Consider the following 14,070-nt stretch of genomic DNA (forward strand, 5'->3'; position numbering starts at 1 on the left):
TGGAACTGAAGATGAAATGAATCCAAAAAGCTCGCAATGACCACCTTTCAGACAGCAATGTCCCTCAATCATAAAGGTAGAAAGGGAAGCATCAAAGCTCCTTATAAGACTTGCCAGTGGGGAACAGCACAAAAAATTATCACTCATTCCAACAACATTAGCCTAACCCTTCGGTAATAAATCATAGGTAAGTCTTTATGAAATCGGCACAAAAATGTCCTTCTAGCAAAAAAGAAAAAAGAAAAAAAGAGGAGAGTGTTCCGTACAATGGTATTTGCTGCGTAAGAGCAGTTTATACAGGCCCCTAGCGGCTTACCACTCACAGCAGCAGACAATGGGGTGATCCCTACTTTTTTGCTTGTGAAGTTCTAGTGCCATTGCCAATCCAGTGTGGGAACTGCAGGTGGTTTTTTAAAAGAAAATAGGAAAGTACCTTGTGTTTCTAATCACAAAGTCAGAGCTATTGTTAAATACTTCACAGATTTTTTTAAAAAAAGAAAATGTATCTACCCACATGCAAACCATTGTCCTATTGCTGCTTGAGAATATTTGAGTTATATAAAAGCCACAATAGAATGTTTAACCAATGTCACTGCAATTCACCAAGTAGCAAAATGTTGAGACAGATGAAAATGTATTTTTAAACACAACTGCTTGAAATCTAAAACCTGCATTTCCCTTTTTGAGTGTCATTCCTACCAAAGCACATATAAATCACAATGGATTTCTTAGTGCCATCTTAAAAGCTGAGATCGTCTGTTTCACTAAACCATGTACACAAACCATGTATCATTCTGAATTGAAAATACCTATAAATATCCTACCATACCTCCACAAGTATTATTATATGAAAAGGTATCTAATTATCTGTCTCCCTTCTCTTTGCAAGAGCTACAGAACCTAGTACTGAAACATGCCTTGTAGGGAACACATCTGATGTTTATAGCAATTTAACAGAGCAGAATTTGACAGCTGAACTTAAGACACTGACCAGACTATCAATTTCACATTTGAAAAATACCGAAGCCATACAGTAGATCTCAGGAGAACTAATTTAAGGACATTTTGATGAAGCAAATCATCAGTGTCCCTTAAAAGCAGACATATATGTGACTGATTTATATTCAGAGGATGAAATCTTTGATTTCTGTTGTTTATGTTACTCTGTTGTAGTGTGTAGTCCTTATTTCAAAATGAACAAAAACACTTTTGGTAATAAAATTCTACCGTCAAAGAGGGGAGTCCCCCCCCCCCCATAATTCTCTGTCTGTTTTCATGTTGTGGGTATGCATGTTATGGGGGTGAAAGAAAATGACAAAAAGGTCACTATCATCTGTCACAATAGAACTTTTGACACTATTTCCCAAGCAAAAAAATCACAGGAACCAACACAAAACACACCATGAAAACTCAATGCAACGACTCATAGATTCTGAAGGAACATAAAATCTTGGTGCTGCACTCTGCTGGGGTGAACACTTTACATGAACCACACCAGGAAAATAATTTTTAGGCAGGTACAAAGAAACTTGAGAAATGCACTTCCCAGTGGATTATAAAATATGCAAAACCCTGAAGGGATGAATGCTGGAGACACTGCCCTCTTCCAAAATAACCTGTGGAGAAACAGAACTAACACTAGCGGAAGAGGCGATTGGGGAAAAGGTTAAGTATAAAGGTTATGACTTGTGGGGCAGCTAGTCATTGACAGCGGCTTGGGGAAGAGGGCAAAGGAAAAATAATAATAAAAAAACACCTTCACAAGCATTAGGGAGCAACTCAGAAGGCTGGATGGAAGTATTGTGGAAAATAAGTTTCCCTCAAAGGAAACATGGGTGTACTCTTGTAAACCTTGCCATGCCTCTGTCAAAAGTCCTTGTCTTGGCTGCTTTAAGGATACTGTTATTATTGTTATTATTATTACATAGTTCCTGTTTTAGCATATGCGTTTACTTAGGAAGCATATGCGTTTACCCTATGAAGAAGAAAGAGGGGGTGTTATCTGGGCATCCCAGGGGTTGTTCCCAACCTACTCCCCTCCCCGTCACACGCGCGCAGGCGGTTCCCCAATCCCAGCGCACTTCGGACCTCTCCTCTCGCCTTTGATTTCTGTTCTTATCTTCCCACTGCGATAAACACCACTCAGGACAAACGAGCTAACTCAGCCATCATCATCATCATCATCAACAACAACAACAACAACAACAACAAGCCTTCCGTCAGCAGGCAGCACCGCACGCCTCCACCTCTCCCTCCCAAGCAAACGGACGGCTCTCTCTCTCTCTTCCCCTGGACACCAATCCTGGCACGCACCAGCCCAGCGTTCTTCCCACCACACCGCCTTCAGATTCCCCTTATTGTTAGCTCTCCTGTCTGGAGATTAGACCCCGGGGCTACCGGAGGGGGGGGGGAGAGAAGAAGAGTAGCTGAGAAATGCACATGGCTGTCTCTCATGCACACATCATGCACGCGCGCGCACGAGCGCGCAAACACACACACACCACACCAGATTTCCAGAGCAGGGGCTGGAAGAAAGAAATGGGTCAGCAGCAGCAGCCACGGGAAGAATTACCTGGTCATGCTGGCTCCCCGTCGGCTCCCCTCGCAGCAGCAGCAGCGCCGCCGCTGCCCCCGCCGCCAGCCAAGCCCTCCTTGCCGGGCGCTGCTTACTGGCAGGGCTCCCTTCCTCTCCTTTCGCCTTCTTCTTTCCTCTTGCTGCTGCTGCTGCCGCCACGGCCACCTCTGCTCCTCTTTCCCCCGCTGCTGCTGCTGCCGCTGCCGCGGCCGCTTGTCTCCCGGGAGGCCGATTTAATCCAAAGCCGAGCGAGCGGCTGTCAGCCGAGTCCCTCCTTCCCCTCCCGCGACGCCCCCAAGCGCCCGGGGGTCTCTTGCCGCCCTCTCACGGACCGTCCAAAGCGGAGAAGTGGATGGGAGTCCGAGGGGCCGGCGGCATCCAGGGAGCAGGGAAGCCGGCGGAACTCCCCGGGCTGCCGGGTCTCCCTGGCCGGCTTCTTGCTGCTGCTTGTCCGCTCTCTTCTGCCTTCTTTTTCTTGCTGCTGCTTCTGTTGCTCCCGGGCGCGCGCTCTCTCTCTCTCTCTCTCTCTGCTCTCCGCTTCACCCTCCTCCTTTCTCCTCTTGCTCCCTCCTCCCTCCTCCCTCCCCCTCCCTTTTGCCCCTCTTAATTTAGTCCATTCTTTAGCTACAAATAGAAAAACCGGATCCACTCTCCTCCTCCTTCTCCAAGGAGGGGGGGGGGGGGAGAAGGAAAAAGAAGAAGAGGGAAATTTCCCCAAAGTGCAATGCAGACCCAAAAAGGGCAAGTTGGAGATGGCTCGGATGTTGGAGAGGGGTGGAAACAGAAGAGGCGAGAGATTCCCTCCCAACCTTAAAAAAAAAAGCAGAAAGAGGAAGGGGGGGGGGAATAAAGACCCTTTTAGAGGACTCCTCTGGGAAGAGGCGATGGCTGCGCGCGCTAGCTGAGGGACCAAGTAAGAGGGATGCTCCCCATCTCCTTTCCTTCCTCTCTCTCTCTCTCTAGGTGATATTTATATAGAGAGAGGACATAATATATATTATTGCTAAATCCTCTTAGGCTGTGCAGATCACAGGATTTGAGTGCGCCCCCCCCCCCCCCAGCAGTGTTGTGAGAAGCTTGTTGCAGAGCCCGGCTGTTTTTAGGCGAGTGGGAAGCGGGTGGAGAACGGCTGAGCCTCTCGCCCTTGCGCGCCTGGCTGGACCACAGACGGACGGAGGACGCGAGCAGCGAGGAAGGCGCACACGCGCAACGCCGGAGCGCGCCGGGCAGCAACGGTGCGCTGTGTGGGGCGGAGTGGGGGGGGGGGGAGAGATTGGCAGGGACGGTGACGTCACTCCCCGTTATCTCGCTGTACCAGCCCAGAAAGGACCTCCCCCTTTCTCTCCCCCTCCCCACCTCTTGTGCCAAACACACACAGAGCTACACGCGCACGCCCCGCGTTTGCAAGAAGGCGAGAATCTTGTGCGCCCGTGTTTTCCCTCGGAGAAGCACGCAAGCTTTCAAACGCGAGCGAGCGAAGCAGCCGGTTGGGTGCCTTCTCGCTTTGCACCCCGCCTTCTCTCCGCCCTCTTCTGTGAATTTTGCGAGAGCTCCTTTCCTCCTCCTCCTCCTTGCAGCTGCCCTCACGTCTTTGAGGACACGCGGTGCAACCTCCCAGACGTGTTTTGTTTTTTTTTTTTTTAAATGGAAACTTCGTGCGCGAGGGAGAAATCGGGTAGGAGAGATGATAGTTCAGGTCAGGTGGTCCGTTTTCCTGGAGTTAAAGGCCGTTTGGGAGGAGTCGTGCGGCTGCAATCCTAACCCTGCTGCTTGCCTGAGAGTAAGCCCAACGGAGTTCAATAGGGGTTACTTTTGAGTAGACGGGACTACGATTCTGTTGCACATCGGTTCCCCCACCCCACCCCTAGAAACGAAGGGTGTAAGGTTGCTTTAAAGAGGCGAGTAACAAAAGGAAGCCTGTTACTTCATTCTGTTTATAAACCTTAAACTGTCAAGCAAATGAAACCTCAGCGTTGCATTATTCAAGAAAATTGCTGTCTTGGGGTCATTTACATTTGTTGTATATGTAGTACCGTTTACGTAATAATAATCATAACTGGGTGGAAACATGGTGCTATTTATATAAACAACAGCATTTCTTATTGGTAGTTTAAGTTAGATAACAGTAATTTGCTATTAATTACAATGTTCGGGTTTCTAAAAAGAAACATGAGGCTTCTGAATGTTTTTTTTTTTTAACAAAAGCATCACAAATCCTTGTAAGAAAACAAACACACACTAACAGTGTGAACCACAGCATTCTTTCACCACCAGGCCCTGCTACGCCCCCACACTATTATGAAGTATATTCAGAAATAGATACAACTAATTCCTCAAGGTCAAAGTCCAAATATTCTGCAAATCTCTCCCAAAAGTTAATCCTTGCCGAGTTTCAGCGTGACCCTTTTTGCTTCACTGATGACCCAATTCTACACACAGCTTGTGCGCGGGATGAACCAGGGATCCGATCTGTTACTTGTGTTCCACTCATTTCCCTCTGCAAATGTTTAAAGGATAGATAATAAAAACAGGCTGACTTGTGGCTTCTTTCTGCAACCCCTGAAGGGCTGCTTACAGGAGCAACCGGACAGTGCCAAGACATGTGTTCATTACCATTTAATCTGTCTCCAGTGGACTACCAGTTACTACTGGTCATTGAAACCGTATACACATGAAGTTAGCCATAATCCATATCTGTCCTATAGTAATGAAAGAAGAAATGCTTCCATCCAATCTGAAAAAGTTAAACTACATTCACTCTACAGTTAAGCTGGTGTGTACATTTGAAACACCCATTGCACATGTACAAACGATGGCTTCATGAATAGGAATTGGGGGGAGTGCAGGCATGGGATTAGATGAAAGACGGGGGGGGGTGTCACCTTGCTGCCCCAAAGCCACTCATGTGTGCATAGACTAACTGCCTTAATTGCAGAGATTCACACTGAGGGATACAGAAATATTAGTAGGCGATAGCCACACACGTTGTGTTAGCACGCTGAATTATCCCATTCCTTTCTCCTCCGTCTTTTGTTCTAAAAACGCTGCTGGCCTGCCACATCCTTGTGGCAACTTGATACTACATTCCATTTCTTAGTCTGTCTCAGGGCATTAAAGCAACAGTTAGTCCATTTTCCTAAAAGAACACAATGTTTCTGTGTATATACTACAGAAAATGCTACAGCTGTGTGCATTTATAAACGATTTGTTCTATATTTTTCAAATATACATTTGTAAGCACTGTATAGGAACATGTAAGGTGGGTGAGCTGACAGAGTCCTACCTGCACTTGCCTGTGAAAGGCCTTCAAGCACTGCTGGCTGCAAAGACAAATTGTCAGCGTACTGTTTTCCAAAGATACACAACACAGAGAGAACAGGAAATGGGATTGCTGGAAGGGCAGGGGCAGTGCATTGCCTTAAAATGTTTTATGAACAGGCATGTTCATTTCCACACTTCGGGATTCTTTGGTCCCTGCAGATGTGGAAACAAATCAGTAACAAAGTTTGAATGAGAATTTTGAAACAAAATGTAGGTTTTTTACACATCCAAAGTGTTGCCAGCGCATCCCGTTTTTAAAATTTGTTTTCAAAACAAAAAGATTTGTGTTTTAAGTCTGGCCTGCATTTTCTACATTTCTACATTTCATTTTCTACAGCGCAACTAATACTGATATGGTTTATTTGCTTGCTTGCTTAAAAGAAAAGTGTCCTCACAGGTGAACAATATTTTTTTTTTTTAATCAGCTTAATGTTAGATTATTACACTAGAAGTGTTGCTGGGGATCACATAACTGCTATTTCAGTTATGCCATATTTGTGAGTTTCTGATTGGCCTCTGGTTGGCCACCATAAGAACAGAACACAATATAGACCTCTGGTGCAGCAGGGTGCTTCTTACGTCATTATGCATAAATGCTTAATTATTGAGATCAATTATGCATGCTAGGCATTGCATCTAACAAAGTTCTGCTCAGAACAGAACCTACTGGAATTATTGGACCTGTTAATCATGTCCATACCGGCAAAATTGTAAAACAGGACACCTAAAGGAAACTCAAGACGGTAATTGAAACAAGTACCCATGTACCAATGGATACTATTTTGAGTCTGGTCCTATTAAGATAGAATTTGTATGGTCTTCAGGTAGATGTTTGCATTATGCCCAGCACAAGCCAGCCCCTCTTGTCTCAGAAGTACATTTCATTGTGTTCAATGGGCCTTACTCCCAGACAAGTATGCATACCATTCAGCCTTAATTATCACTGAATAGGCCTTTCATATGATTCTGCAACAGAAGCAGACTTCAATGAAAAAATCCACATGAAGGTGGAATTCTACTTTTGCCTGACCGATAATGAGATTGCATCTAAAGTTTGTCAAGAAAATGCAAGTACAAAACACACCTATCAAAACGTATTCAGATATAATTTTGAATTTATCTTGTTTATTTGTCATCAGACAATATTATGAAACCCGTGCTTGCCAATATTTCATACGCTGTAATGCATATTTATTGGATGAATAAATTGTGCATTTTGAAAGCACTTTGTTTTGCTAAGATGTCTTTTGCCAGTGTTCATTCAACTTTAAAGAGTTCAAACAGAAAACCTGTTGTGAATGCTGAAATAAAAGGCTTGTGGTTACAATGGAAATGAAAACTATCATTATCTCCTACTACAGGGCAAACCATAAAGTGGACTTAGTTTAAGGTTCTCAGAGTTTTAAACTTGAGTTTTCTTCATTCATTATAAAAGAGGTATAGTTTTGAGTTTGGTTTTGGTTTGGTTTTGGTTTCGAATTAACATGGTTTTTAGATTTTGCAATAACATACATGCATAGTAAAGCTACCACGCATTCTGATGTAGTATGCATTTTGGAAAACTGGTGGAATTTCCCTAGATTATTTGATACTGTGGAAACACCTCAAGTTTAGGTGCCAGTTGCTGCCTTTCTGTCTGCTACACCAGGGCTTGGGTGCCCACCTTGTTAGGAAAACTTTCTTTAAGAAACAAATAAAAGTTCCTGGAAGCTTTAAAGAGGGTTCCAGAATTTTGTTTAGTGTGTAGGAGTGGCACTCTAGGCTTGATTGGTGTCAGCTGGAGGTGCAAATAAAGGGAGGAAGTTGCAGTCTGCAATTCCTGCACAAGGAAAACACACACACATGCACACACACACACACACTGTCAGCATGCATGCTGACAACCAGTGGCGTAGCGTGGGCGGTGCAGGGGGGGCCGGCCGCACCGGGCGCAACATCTGGGGGATAGGGTTAGGGGGCGCAAATCCATGGGTTAGGGGGCGCAAATTACTTGCCTTGCCCCGGGTGCTGACAACCCAAGCTATGCCACTGCTGACAACAAGGTTGGAAGTAAGACAATGAGTGCTGCTGATACTGTGAGTTGTGCTGTCTCAGGATTGTTAATCACTGGACTGAGATTATACCATGCTGGAGAGATAAAGAAGGAATGAAAATAGCTTGTATATAATAGTAACGGAAATGCTTGTGCAACCAGTCAAGCAATAAAGAAGCTCTTGACTGTGAATTTGAGTATGGCTCCTGTTCTTGTCCTCTGCCTCCAGGGAAAACTCTGCTACAAACAGTAAGAAGTGGTTTTACTGAGGTGCCACCACACTAGCAGAGTAGCACAGCAGAAGTGTGTGGGCGGTAACCTCTAATACACCCACCCATGTTGCTGGACTCCAGTTCCCATAAGGCCCAGACAGCACAGCCAATGGTTAGAGATGATGGGATACTGAATTGCCAAAGGTTCCCCATCCATTATGCTACACCATAATAGCCTGAGATGGGGAAAATGCAGTCAGCTGTTTCTGGCTGCCTCTCCCCTTTTGTATTATCTGTGAAGTGGGAGGGGTAGACATGGCCCTGGGGACACCATGCAATGATATGTCCATTTCCTGCATGGCTAATGGGAAGGCATAATTTGTGTGGCCAATGGGAAGACATCACTTGACTGGTGGCAGAAGTGGAATGACCGTAGATGCTTGGAGGTAGGGCAGCCAATGTTGCTACATCAGCACTTCCTCTTTTCGTAAGCTCATGGCTCTCTTATGCTGGTGTTCCCGGTATAGCAGCTACTAGCTATCAGGAATGAGCCAGCTCCTAGTGGAACTTCACAGCCTGCTGCAGAACGGAGAGGGTTAGATCTGACACAGGCTGAACAGTGGTCAGTGCACAGTGCTTCTCCCCCACCCCTGGGAATGCCGGTTGCAGAGGGAATGACTGAGAGCAGGCTAGAACACAGCCAAAGCTCTCAGGAGGCTTGAGCAGGCTTGGAGACAGTTTACAAGAGCAAGAAGAGGCTGGAACTAATCCAATAAGTCTGAAGAGTCAACGAATGGGAGGGCTGTTAGATAGGAAGCAAAACAAGAGATGACAGTTCAATATCTTCTGTAGACAACGGAAGCAGTCTTCAGAAGGGTCATCTTGTGTGATCATGCCAGTGGCTGCGTTAGAACCATCCGGAGCTATCTGTTTGTTTTTGCAATAAATCCTCTTTTTTAATTACCTATGCTTACTGTGTTATAAAGCTGGGAACCTGGACTCCTGACACTAGAAATCCCAAGTGGACTGTGGGACTGACCTTTTACAAATTAAATGTACACCTCAATGATAATCCACAGCAAAATAGAATAATTGGCTTGCTCAACACGACTACGCATATCTGCTGTCAGGCTTGAGGAATTCTCCCCCCCCCCCATGGTTTCCAGAATCAAGGAGGACCAAGAAATGTCTTGCTTACGATTTATTCAGTCATTACGGGAGAAGACAAAGAATTCAGTCCTTTCCCCATGATGGAGTTCCTCCCTCTTCCCTCTTCCCTCTTCCCCAGCAACACCTGACCCTACGGAGGCCCCCTGTGGTCAAATGTCTTTGCTTCCGCTGCTCTTGCACCCTTAACGAACGTCACATTCTAGGGGACAGCGGACCATCTATGCTGTCTAATGAAGTGTCAGCTGTCTGGGCTATCTCCCCACCCCACCCCATGCTTCTTCTTCTAACACTTCATAACTTGGCAGCTGGCCAGTCTCTGCCTCGTTTATCTCCCTCATAGCTCGGCTGTAATTCAAACTGGCCTCCCTCCATCCTGTCAGCTACAGGAGAAGGGGGAGGCAATCTCCACTATACCTCTTCCTCGTGATTCCAGTCCCTGACACCTTAAATGCCATGTACACCTTAACCAAAAATGCACTCTCCATTCTTTAAAACCAGCTTATAATGATTCACATTATAGCATTTGTATGTGATTGATTCTTAGGAGTTGGATACAACAAAGTCATACTCAGAGTAAAGGTAAAGGGTAAAGGGACCCCTGACCATTAGGTCCAGTCGTGACCGACTCTGGGGTTGTGGCGCTCATCTCACTTTATTGGCCGAGGGAGCCAGCGTACAGCTTCCGGGTCATGTGGCCAGCATGACTAAGCCGCTTCTGCCGAACCAGAGCAGCGCACGGAAACGCAGTTTACCTTCCCGCCAGAGCAGTACCTATTTATCTACTTTGATGTGCTTTTGAACTGCTAGGTTGGCAGGAGCAGGGACTGAGCAACGGGAGCTCACCCCATCATGGGGATTCGAACCACCGACCTTCTGATTGGCAGGTCCTAGGCTCTGTGGTTTAACCCACAGCGCCACCCTCATACTCAGAGTAGACCCATTCAAATCAATGTGCTTAGGAACATACTGTAGCTAGCTGCCCTGTACCAAATCAGACCAGTGGCCCATCTAGTTCAGTATTGTTTACAATGCATGGCAGTAGCTTTCCAGGGTTACAAGCAGGGTTTTTCTCCTACCTTACCCGGACATGCTGATGACTGAACTTGGGACCTTCAACATTAAAAGCAAAATTTTCCCTGGACATTTCACCTGGACACTGCTTAAGGGTGAATACCAGCTATGTCTGGAAAATGTGGGACGTATGCCAACCCTATGATACATCCCTACGTGGTGGTGGTTGTTTTGTGTTTTGTTTTGTTTTTTTTAAAATGTATTTACAACTTTCAGTGTACATGCTTTTATTTCCAGTTCATAGCACATACTCTATTGCAGCCTAATAAACCTTGATCCTACTTCATCAGTCTCAAATCTCCATGGATTTTTATCGTGTGATTAATTACCAGCTTCCTGGAGTCTTTTTACTCTCTTCAATTCCTTTACTACAAAGAGCCGAGATAAAAATAGCAAGCATGGCAAAAAATAATGAAAAAAAGTAAAATGTACTCAGAATCTCTTTCTTCTTCAGACATGCTTTCCTTTAAGTACCAAAGGTTTATCATTTGAAAGATTTATAAGAATCATGAAAGTTTAAAAGATGAAGATAAACCACTGAATGACTCCTTAGAGATACCAAATTAGCACTTAAAACATACACATATCGAAGGTATATTTGCAGAGTTTATTATTTTTGTTTACTGGCAAATGTATATACTTATTAGCTTAGTAGTTTGTAAGTTTTGGTATTCACCAGATGCAGCAAAAGGGCCTTGCAAGCTATAAATGAGAATTCTACAGGTGCAAACAAAACAACTGGGGGTCTGTTTCTCTTAGTCACTAAGAAATCCAGGGCTTAATGTGTGTGTTAATGGAGCTTTATGACTAATCACCTGTTAGATTTCAGCTGACAGCTTGTCACGCTGTAACTGTAAATAATAAAAATGCATGGCTATCTTAATGTATGCAACTAAAGAAAGAGGAGAGGGAGAATATTCCATAATTTTACTTTGATATGGCGCAGCTCCAATAATTTAATGCATGCACTAGTGGCTCCACTCATAGAGGCCCAAGAAAATTTGCGGACAACTTCCTTCAAATTGTCTGACTGTAAATTTAGACCACCTCCCACCCTGTTCCACCCCCAGTACAAATGAGCGTGCCAATTTACACACCTGAATTCTTCATAAATTCCTGAGGGTACCCCCAACCTGCATTCTGCATCCTTTTCCCCAAATAGCACATAGCAACTTCAGAGTCCTAGGCAAAGGTAAAGGGACCCCTGACAGTTAGGTCCAGTTGCGGACGACTCTGGGGTTGTGGCGCTCATCTCACTTTATTGGCTGAGGGAGCCAGCATACAGCTTCTGGGTCATGTGGCCAGCATGACTAAGCTGCTTCTGGCGAACCAGAGCAGCGCATGGAAATGCTGTTTACCTTCCCACCGGAGCGGTACCTATTTATCTACTTGCACTATGAGGTGCTTTCGAACTGCTAGGTTGACAGGAGCAGGGACTGAACAATAGGAGCCCACCCCCTTGTGGGGATTCGAACCACCGACCTTCTGATCGGCAAGCCCTAGGCACTGTGGTTTAACCCACCCTCTGTTAGCAAGTAGAGTCAAATGCACTCTGACAGCAAGGGGCACTTTGGTGTCACTTTCCCACAACTTCAAGTTTCATGTATTCCCCAACATGACAAGGTATGAATTGCTACACTGTGTTTCAGGACTCTCCTCCACCTTAAGTTAGGTATTTAAAAAATCATGTGTTTCTTTTGTTATGGTTTTTGAGGGCAATTCTATTCTACTGCAATAGGTGAGGAAACTGGAAGAAGAAAACCACGCACATAAAGATATTGATCTTGCAAAAATGCTGCTTAAATTTATCAGTTACTTGTCATATCTAAGAATCTCAGTCAAGAACCTTCTCTCTCCATTTTATGTGAGAAAGGAGTGTAGAGGGTAAGAAAACACTTGTCTGTTTTCATAATAGACAAATTGCTTTCCTTGCCATCACCACAAATTACATCAGAGGTCAATTAAAATAAAAACCCACATGTTTACAAAGTTAGGATCTTCCTTGTGACCCAGAAAAACTGACCCTCCCAACATTGCAGCTAACAGTTTGCACAAAACTTACTAATCCATTTTTGGGGGTCACTGAGACCTCAACTTCAACAGCAAATGTTGGCAAGCAACCTGAACTCTCACCTTTAGCAGCTGCCCAGAGTTAATGGCAACTCTCCATTCAGAACCTTTTGCTGTTCATGGAAAAATCTCTGAAAAACATGTTGTTAAGAGTTGTCATAAACTCTTCTAGGGCACAATGTCAGCGCCCCTCTCCAAAATAATCAATAAGCTCCTCAAATTTGAGCATTGCCTTCAATGCCAATGTAGCAATGTGAGAGACAACCCTTCCCCTTTGCACAACCTATGGGATATAATTACCAACACACTCCCACAATGCTTTGTGCCATGCAAGAATGCTACAACTGATGAGCAATTAGTGCCATTCAGATGAAGATGTCCAATGAGGCAGTATCCACCATCCAAATCCACAAGGTAGGCATAAAATTCTGCCTGTGTTGCTATTCAAAAACACCATCTGTTTATGGTGTAGATATATATTTGGGGAAGGAAGGAAGTGTCTCAGAGGTTGAAAACTTAGGCTGAGAAACTGGCAGTGCATGCATTCCCCCAGAGTTCCTTTCTCACAAATCCAGAAGTGTCAAGAGCAGCATTTTGGTTTTCAGTAATATTTGACACATGTTTTCAAATCTGCTCATGTGTTTATACACAAATCGATGTATCTCACATTCACATTCATAGCAGTTCTCCTGCTGGAGACAATTGGGCACCCAACAAGTCATTTCCTAATTACTTAGAAAAATTACCAAGAACCAAGAAACACCAATCAAAATAAATATGTGTGCTTATTTACACAAAATTGCAAACAGTGAATAAAATGTCATAGCTTGGGGCATGGATATAGAAATATAAACTAGCAGGATGGCTAGTTGTGGCATCCTACCCAAACCCATGTTGCCTCCACAATAAGCTTAAACAATTCATAATACAGAGAAGGAGACAGCTTAAAGGCGGAAGTTTAACAGCTGTCAATGGTATGAACAAAGAATCTCTTCCTAGTAGATCTACATGTAGAGAACACCTGCTTCATGTTGTATCTCTTCTAGTCCTGCAGTTGTGAAATGTGTTGACTGTGCATTGGCTGGCCATGTGGCGTATGCTATGGATGCAAGATCTATGAAATATGGTACTCTTGTTACTAGTAATTCACAAATCATGTTTATTGCACTTCTATATCATACAGCACTATTATACACAATTAGACCCCACAGATGTCTCTTGTAGGTTTCTGCACTTTACTTTGTGAAGCTTTCTATTTATTTCAAAATATTTCTAGATCATTTAGTGTGGGGTTTTTTTAAAACAACAACAACAACAACAACCCACCACCACCACAACTAGTGGTTTTTTTAAATAAAAAAAAACTATTTCATTTTAAAAAACTAAAAGCAGTCTACCAACAATGCAAATCAACATTTAAAACACCAAAATAGTATTTTTAAAAGTCAGAACCAAATACCCAGTGATACATGTCCAAACTTATGGACAGCCTGTGCAAAAAGATACATCTTTATATATTGTTGACTTGGATGATGTCTGCATAACTATATTATTTACTGGGAAAGGGAAGGTCTTAATAAAGGCATGATTATCCCGAGTTGCAAAAGGTGTCATGCTTA

General features: G+C 44.1%; 1 protein-coding gene across 26 annotated transcripts in view; it reads right to left on the reverse strand.

Moving 5' to 3' along the window:
• The window catches only part of PTPRD (protein tyrosine phosphatase receptor type D), a 1,160,352-nt gene that overhangs the window by 379,798 nt on the left and 766,484 nt on the right, over window positions 1-14,070 (reverse strand). Inside the window, exon 1 of one of the 26 annotated variants that reach the window (XM_081844743.1) lies at window positions 2,573-3,106. The exons of the other annotated variants lie outside the window; for them this stretch is intronic. The gene's annotated coding sequence lies outside the window, so the exon portion shown is untranslated. Of the gene's footprint in view, window positions 1-2,572; window positions 3,107-14,070 lie in introns of those variants that run through there. 26 annotated transcript variants of the gene reach the window in all.

This window comes from Podarcis erhardii, assembly GCF_964252035.2.
Source record: "Podarcis erhardii genome assembly, chromosome: 17".
Classification (NCBI taxonomy): Eukaryota; Metazoa; Chordata; class Lepidosauria; order Squamata; family Lacertidae; genus Podarcis; species Podarcis erhardii.